This window comes from Bubalus bubalis, chromosome X (assembly GCF_019923935.1).
Source record: "Bubalus bubalis isolate 160015118507 breed Murrah chromosome X, NDDB_SH_1, whole genome shotgun sequence".
NCBI classification, from domain to species: Eukaryota; Metazoa; Chordata; class Mammalia; order Artiodactyla; family Bovidae; genus Bubalus; species Bubalus bubalis.
Window position 1 is genome coordinate 17,929,307 of NC_059181.1, and position 7,489 is coordinate 17,936,795.

General features: G+C 47.0%; 1 long non-coding RNA gene across 1 annotated transcript in view; it reads left to right on the forward strand.

The window, feature by feature from the left end:
* The window catches only part of LOC123465365, a 34,375-nt gene extending 27,387 nt beyond the window's left edge, over window positions 1-6,988 (forward strand). The window contains exon 5 of the long non-coding RNA XR_006640589.1: window positions 6,797-6,988. This is a non-coding gene — a long non-coding RNA (uncharacterized LOC123465365). The remainder of the gene's footprint in view (window positions 1-6,796) is intronic.
* Window positions 6,989-7,489: the final 501 nt, after the last annotated feature.

Consider the following 7,489-nt stretch of genomic DNA (forward strand, 5'->3'; position numbering starts at 1 on the left):
CTTCTGAGATCTGCTAATGCTTCCATCTTTCATGAAACATCTGCTCAGAGAAGGCAAGGACTCATAGCTAACAAGTGGCTGAGCCAGAAACTCAAATTCACATTCAAATATTGCATTGGCCAAAAAGTTCGTTTGGGTTCTTGTGACATTTCATGGAAAAACCAGAATGAACATTTTTGCCAACCCAATACAATGATTATTCCATGGCTTTTTCCTATTTTTCCTGCAGTTGAACCCACAGGTGATAGCAACAACCATCACATAAAGCACAAGTTCACTCTTTTATGAAGGGCACTTTCCCGAGTCTTTTCAATCCAATTACCAATTGGGATACTTAAGTTCTGTTTAGTTCTGCTCTAGATTGAATCATAGCCCATGAGATTGGAAATGGTAAGTCTTCAGTTCAGAAAGTATTGTGCTTTAGAAACCACAGGAAGGCTTAAGATAGATTGGAATATTCTGAGGTGATAGGTAGGAGAGAAAATGTACCAGATAAAAACCCGTTGAGCCAGTGTTTTGAGCTTTTCTTGACTAAACCAGACAGGCTCCACAGAAACTACTCAGGATCCTCGCTGTGACCCCACTGCAAGAGACAAGCATTCAGACAGCAGCGCCAGGATTGTTGCAGTGGCACTCAGAAGGAAATATTTCCCGTCTCTGGCTGCCCATTGGAATCACTTGGAGACCTTGAGAAAAAAAAATTCTGGGCCCTGCTGACAAACAACTGTCATTGACATTTCTAGGTGAAGAGCTGAGCATTTTTTGTTGTTGTTGGGGGGAATGTGAATTTTTTAAAGTTCCCCAGGTAATTCTATTTTCTTTGACCACACTGAGTAGTGTGTGGGAAACTAGTTCTCAGATCAGGGAACAAACCCTAGTCACTCCCCCACCCCCGTCTACAGTGGAAGCATAGAGTCCCAACCATTGGACCACTAGGGAAGTCCCCCCAGGTGAGTCTAATAGGCAGCCAGAGTTGCGACCCACTAAGCTACACTGGTGGAGAAGGCATTGGCAACCCAGTCCAGTACTCTTGCCTGGAAAATCCCATGGACGGAGGAGCCTGGTAGGCTGCAGTCCATGGGGTTGCGAAGAGTCGCACATGACTGAGCGACTTCCCTTTCACTTTTCACTTGCATGCATTGGAGAAGGAAATGGCAACCCACTCCGGTGTTCCTGCCTGGGGAATCCCACGGATGGCTGAGCCTGGTGTGCTGCTGTCTATGGGGTCTCACAGAGTTGGACACGACTGAAGTGACTTCGCAGCAGCAGCAGCAAGCTACACTGGTGGCTCAGATGCTAAAGAATCTGCCTGTGATGCCAGAGAGACCTGGGTTCAATCCCTGGGCTGAGAAGATCCCCTGGAGGAGAGTGTGGTAACCCACTCCAGTATTCTTGCCTGGAGAATTCCATGGACAGAGGAGCCTGGAGGGCTACAGTCCACGGAGTCGCAAAGAGCTGGACACAACTGAGCGGCTAAACACAGTGCAAGCTGTAATAGAAGATGGGCTTCCCTGGTGGCTCAGTGGTAAAGATTCCACCTGCTAATGCAGGAGATGTGGGTTCCATCCCTGGGTGGGGAAGATCCCCTGGAGGAGGACATGGCAACCCACTCCAGTATTCTTGGCTGGAGAATCCCATGGACAGAGGAGCCTGGTGGGCTACAGTCCACAGGGTTGCAAAGAGACATGATGGAGTGACTGAACAACAACAACAAAAGCTAGAAGATGGACACAGAAAATGTATTTGCTGATTTGCTGATATTTAAGATTAAAAGCCAATTCTAGCCAATGACTCACTCATGGAGACTGGAGTGTCAGCTTTGCGTGTCTTTAAACTTCCTACCTACTCTCCTATCATAATTCTGTACTATTTCTCTTTCCTCTGTGGAATATTTACTGAATCTATAGTTATTTACTGAAATCCACATTTATGTTAATTCCTAAAGTGGAGTTTGCCAAGGGCTAGACTGTAAAAGTTTATAGAGTTTGTAAAGAATTCACGAAAACTGTTATGTGCTAACTTAAAGAGGAGAGATGTCAGTGGCTTCATTGGCCAAATAAATAAAGCCCAGACTGTCGTTTATACTGATTGTATACATGGTTCATGCTGCTGCTGCTGCTAAGTCGCTTCAGTTGTGTCCGACTCTGTGCGACCCCATAGATGGCAGCCCACCAGGCTCCCCCGTCCCTGGGATTCTCCAGGCAAGAACACTGGAGTGGGTTGCCATTTCCTTCTCCAATGCATGAAAGTGAAAAGTGAAAGGGAAGTCACTCAGTTGTGTCCGACCCTCAGCGACCCCATGGACGCCAGCCTTCCCGGCTCCTCCATCCATGGGATTCTCCAGGCAAGAGTACTGGAGTGGGGTGCCATTGCCTTCTCCGTACATGGTTCATACTCTCCTATGAATATTTTGGAGCACTGACATTCTAGTTGAATTTGCACATACAAGTTCCCAAGGATTAGCTGTGACTGGCATAGCCCGAGATTCAGACATGCATGCTATCTTGCTCCTGCATACAGAGACCCCTTGTGGCACTTATCTGACTGCCTCCCAGGATATGTGGGAAACGTTCTATTTCTTTTACAGTAAGATACACGACTCTCTTACTGCACTGGTGGCAACTGATTTTTTTCGATGCATTTGAATGAAAATAATATCTAAGATTTATGGAGTATTGTCTATGTGCCAGGCACTATCCTTAGCGTTCTACGTGCATTAACTCATTTAATCCTTAACTCTATGAGGTAGATGATCTAGTTATTGTCCTCATTTTACAAAAGAAAAAAACTGAGGCACAGAAAAATTAAGTACGGTGTCTAAGGTCACACACCTATTAAAGGATGAAGCAGGAATTTGAACCCAGAAAGTCTAGTTCCAGAATCTGGATTTTGAGCCACTAGAAATACCACATCCCTTAGTAGGCAGTAGGTAACTTTCTTTCAACTTTAGTAGGTAGGGGACTGATCTGAGTACATTTTAGGAGAGGCTGTAGAGCAACCAGTAGTCTCCTCAATGCTAGTGGAAGTGCAGACTGGTACAACCACAAAGAAACTGTTTGCTAACAGTTGATACCTAGTAAAGCTGAACACCTGCTTCCCCTAAGACCCAGTAATTCCTGGGCACATATCCCAAAACAGTGCATACATGTGTTGATGAAAGGACATGAATTTGGGTGTTTGTAACTGAACTGGAAACTACCCAAAGGTCCATCAACAGGAAAGCGGATAAACACATTCTAGTGTATTGATACTGCTGTGCAACAAGGAGAAGAAACAATGTATCACTACACAGAGGAATAAGGAAGGCTCTCACAAACAGAATGCTGACTGAGAGAAGTCAGGAAAAAAGGGCACAGGCTATAAGTGTCTATTTATATAGAGTACAGAGGCAGGCAAAAGGAATCTCTGCTATTAGGGGTCAGGCTATTGGTTACCCCAAGGGGGAGAAGCTGTGTCTGGAATGAGTATTTGGGGGAGGGGGCTTCTGGGGTTGTGGGTAAAGATTTATTTACTTATTTGCGCTATGTGGCTTGTGGGATCTAGTTCCCAGACCAGGGATTGGAACCGTGCCCCCTGCAGTAGAAACACGGAGTCCTAAACACTGGACTGCTAGGGAAATCCCAAGTCCTCTTTACTGATCTGGATGGCAACCCACTCCAGTACTCGTGCCTGGAAAATCCCATGGACAGAGAAGCCTAGTAGGCTACAGTCCATGGGGTCACAAAGAGTCGGACACGACTGAGCGACTTCAATTTATTGGCCACAGCATGTTTAAAGTTCTGAAAGTTCAGTGAGCTTTACATTTAGGTTACATGCACTCTTCTGTATGTACACTACCTATCAATAAAAAATTTGCAAGGGTACTACCTGTGATCAAATATTACCTAGGAGATTTCATTAAATATTTTCAAATAAACAATGCATATTTAAGGAAAGTAGTCATTCCAGGCAATCAAAGAGTAAGTTTCCGCTATCTCTAGTTCTTCCCCCAGTTTCCTGCTTTTTATCACAAATGCCAACCTGATGATTTAATAATAACAAGAGTAAATGTTCAACTGGGTCAGGTATATGGAACGGGTTCAGTGTGTTTGCCTCCAGACAGGAGTTCAAAGGCAGGGTAACTAATGACAGTTGTATGAAGGTATGTTTGGTGGGGGGGGGGGGGCTTCCCTGGTGGCTCAGTCGGTAAAGCATCTGCCTGCAATGCAGGAGACCTGGGTTCGATTCCTGGGTCGGGAAGATCCCCTGGAGAAGGAAATGGCAATCTAGTCCACCACTCTTGCCTGGAAAATCCCATGGACAGAGGAGCCTGATAGGCTACAGTCCATGGGTCACAAAGAGTCAGACACGACTGAGTGACTTCAGTTGGTAGCAGGTATCAAAACAAAGATCCCTGGCTGACTCCCTTTGCATGTCCTGGAGCACTCCCAACGGTGTAGAAATAGCTTTCTTTTGTAGAAATCTTCAAGAATGAGGAAACTGAGAGCTAAGAAGTGACTGACTCCACATGACACTCTGCCTAAGGGCAATCCCCTCTGAGGACAGAGTCCTCACTGGAAGCGGGTGGACCAGCTCACAGTAGGAATTCTCACTACTCCTGCTCACCTGTGTTAGCAACTCATCAGCCACCCCTTTATATTTGAGGGGTAGAGCCCAATCCACCATGGCCTGTTTATCCCACTTCTGCCTTAGAGAGAAAGACTTCATTAAATATAACAAAGGCAATGCTTTACCAGTGAAAGCGCTACTTTCTTTTTGCCTAAAATGTATGCCTACAAAAACCTTTCATCACTATAGATTCTGTCAGCCAACTTCTTTCTGGTAAGTTCTACATGGAAGAACTTTGTGTTCTAGCTCAAAAATTATCATCAAAACAGCCACAAAATTCACCTCTATTATCAGGCAAGACTTGAACCTGGCCATCTTACCAGGTTTTCTTTTTCTTCCTCTGTGCACTGCACAGAATTATGGATAACTAAATATAAGATAACTTTGGCAAATACTTTTCTTAGAATTCTGCTGATTATTCTCAGGGGGAAAGTCGTATGCAAAGAAAGTAGGTTGACTTAATTACTAAGTTTACTCATCAATCATTTAGTGAATTTGCTCCAGGTCTTATTTCTAGTTGCATTTTAAATTTCAATCTATTTTCAGGATCAGATTTATTCCCCCCTCCCTCTCCTCATCACCTCTCCCACCACAGAAGCCATGCTGGATTTACCCTTAGTCCCACTAAGCCCTTGTGGGAAAGAAAGACTTTTGGTGAGAAGTGATGAGGGAGGAAGGGAGAAGAAGTGTCCGACTCTGCGACCCCCATGGACTGTAGCCGGCCATGCTCCTCTGCCTATGGAATTTCCCAGGCAAGAATACTGGAGTGGGTTACCATTTCCTTCTCCAGGAGATCTTTCCAAGCCAGGAATCGAACCTGTGTCTCTTGCATCTCCTGCATTGGCAGGCAGATTCTTTACCACTGAGCCACAAGGGAAGCCCGTCCTGGCCTTACCTGAGTTGATTTAAGGTCCCTTTCATCTGAGAGGCAAAAGAGGAAAGATCTCTGGATAGGGGGTGACGGAAGACAAATTCTTAACCTGGTGTCTGCCCTGTGCCTCATCTGATGAGCGTTCTGGGGCCCCCTAGAGGGAGGGGTCAGTGTCTAATGGCTGAAGGTGCTCTGTTCATCAGAGGTTCTGACATGTTGGGCCCAAGAAGGGGTTACATGATTATTGGGCAGAGGAGATAAAACTTGAAAAGAAAATTACTCAAGATAAAGTAAAAAAGGGCGAGAAGGGTTATGCTCCCCAGACCTACTCTTCCTGAGACCATCACATTAGCACTGGGGCTATAGGACCTTAAAGTGAGCGCTGGAGAATGGCAAGTCATAGAAGAGAAAGAGAAATAGGTGCCTACCTGGCAACCACGAAGTACAATAGGTACGTGACAACAAACACAGCTCAGAAGAACATGGGCAAGCGTTTTCCTAACTACCTGTAAGATACTTGCCCTGTGAAGTCCCAGGGGCATCGAGGAATTTCTAGTGGCAGTTGGAAGAGGAAGCCACTCAAAATGGTTGTGTTCTTGCTCTCTGTCTTTCCCTGGTCTGACTAGTGCCTACTCCACCTACACCCTACGCGCAGGACAAACCTTCCCACATCCTTGCCTCACGGCCCAGCTAACTATAGCTTACCAAACGGCTGATGAGGAGTCGGCCCCTCAACGGCTTTCCTCGATCAGCCGTTTCCGCTTAACGGTAGACTTGGGTGCCCACGAGTATGGGTTCTTATGTGCGCATGCGTGCGCTCTTGTGTGCGTGTGTGTTGTGCGTATGCGTGCTTGCGTGGGCATCTGCGAGCATATGCGGGTGCCTGAGCGCCTGCTTGGGTACGTATGTGCTTGCGTGTGTGGGTGCGTGGCTGCGTGCTTGGCCGCCAGCGTGCGTAAGCGGGTGCCTGAGTCTGTGCGTTCATGGGCGCCTGTGTGCGTGGGTGCCTGCGTTACTGCACGCGTGCATGTTCAGCCAGGTCCCAGTCTTTGAGTGTAGCCTGCCAGGCATTCTCCAGCCGAGCATAGCCATTTCCTTCTCCAGGGCATCTGCCTGACAGGAATCATCTGAGGTCAATTCCCATACAGTTGGTAATCCTGGCTTCCCCCAGCCCCCAGCAGTGATACCTGCCAACGTGTCCATCCTGCCTGCTTGCTCCTGCGTTGCACATGATGGGATGTTGTTCCAGGACCTTGCTTGAGACAGACAAGGTCCTCCATCGGGTAAAGCATGATGCCTTCTCTGTCGCTGAATTAGGGCCCTTTCATTGGTCGTGAAACTGGGCAAGTGAGGCCTTGCTGGCATGTGGGATGCAGCAGAACAGCTGCGAGGTCGCTTCAGTCGTGTCCGACTCTGTGAGACCCCATAGACAGCAGCCCATCAGGCTCCCCCATCCCTAGGATTCGCCACGCAAGAACACTGAAGTGGGTTGCCATTTCCTTCTCCAATGCATCAAAGTGAAAAGTGAAATTGAAGTCACTCAGTCGTATCAGACTCTTCGCGACCCCATTCACTGCAGCCTACCAGGCTCCTCCGTCCATGGGATTTTCCAGGTAAGAGTACTGGAGTGGGTTGCCATTGCCTTCTCCAGGTCTTGGGCTAGGAATCCTTAATTTAGGCATAAATGTGTGTGTGTTTAAAATTTTATTTAGTTAGCTTTTGGTTGTGCTGGATTTTTGTTGCTGCTCAGGGGCTTTCTCTAGCTGGGGAGAGCCGGGGCTTCTCCTGGCAGTGGCTTCTCTTGCGGAGCACTGGCTCTAGGGCACGTGGGCTGAGTAGTTGTGGTTCACCGGCTTAGTTGCTCCAGGGCATATGGACAGGGAGGGATTGAACCAGTGTACCGGCATTGGCAGATGGATTCTTTACCACTACGTAACCAGGGAAGTCCAGTTTGGGCATAAAAATGTGACATCATTCATTCCCAAACTGCTAAGATCTGGGAATATTTTA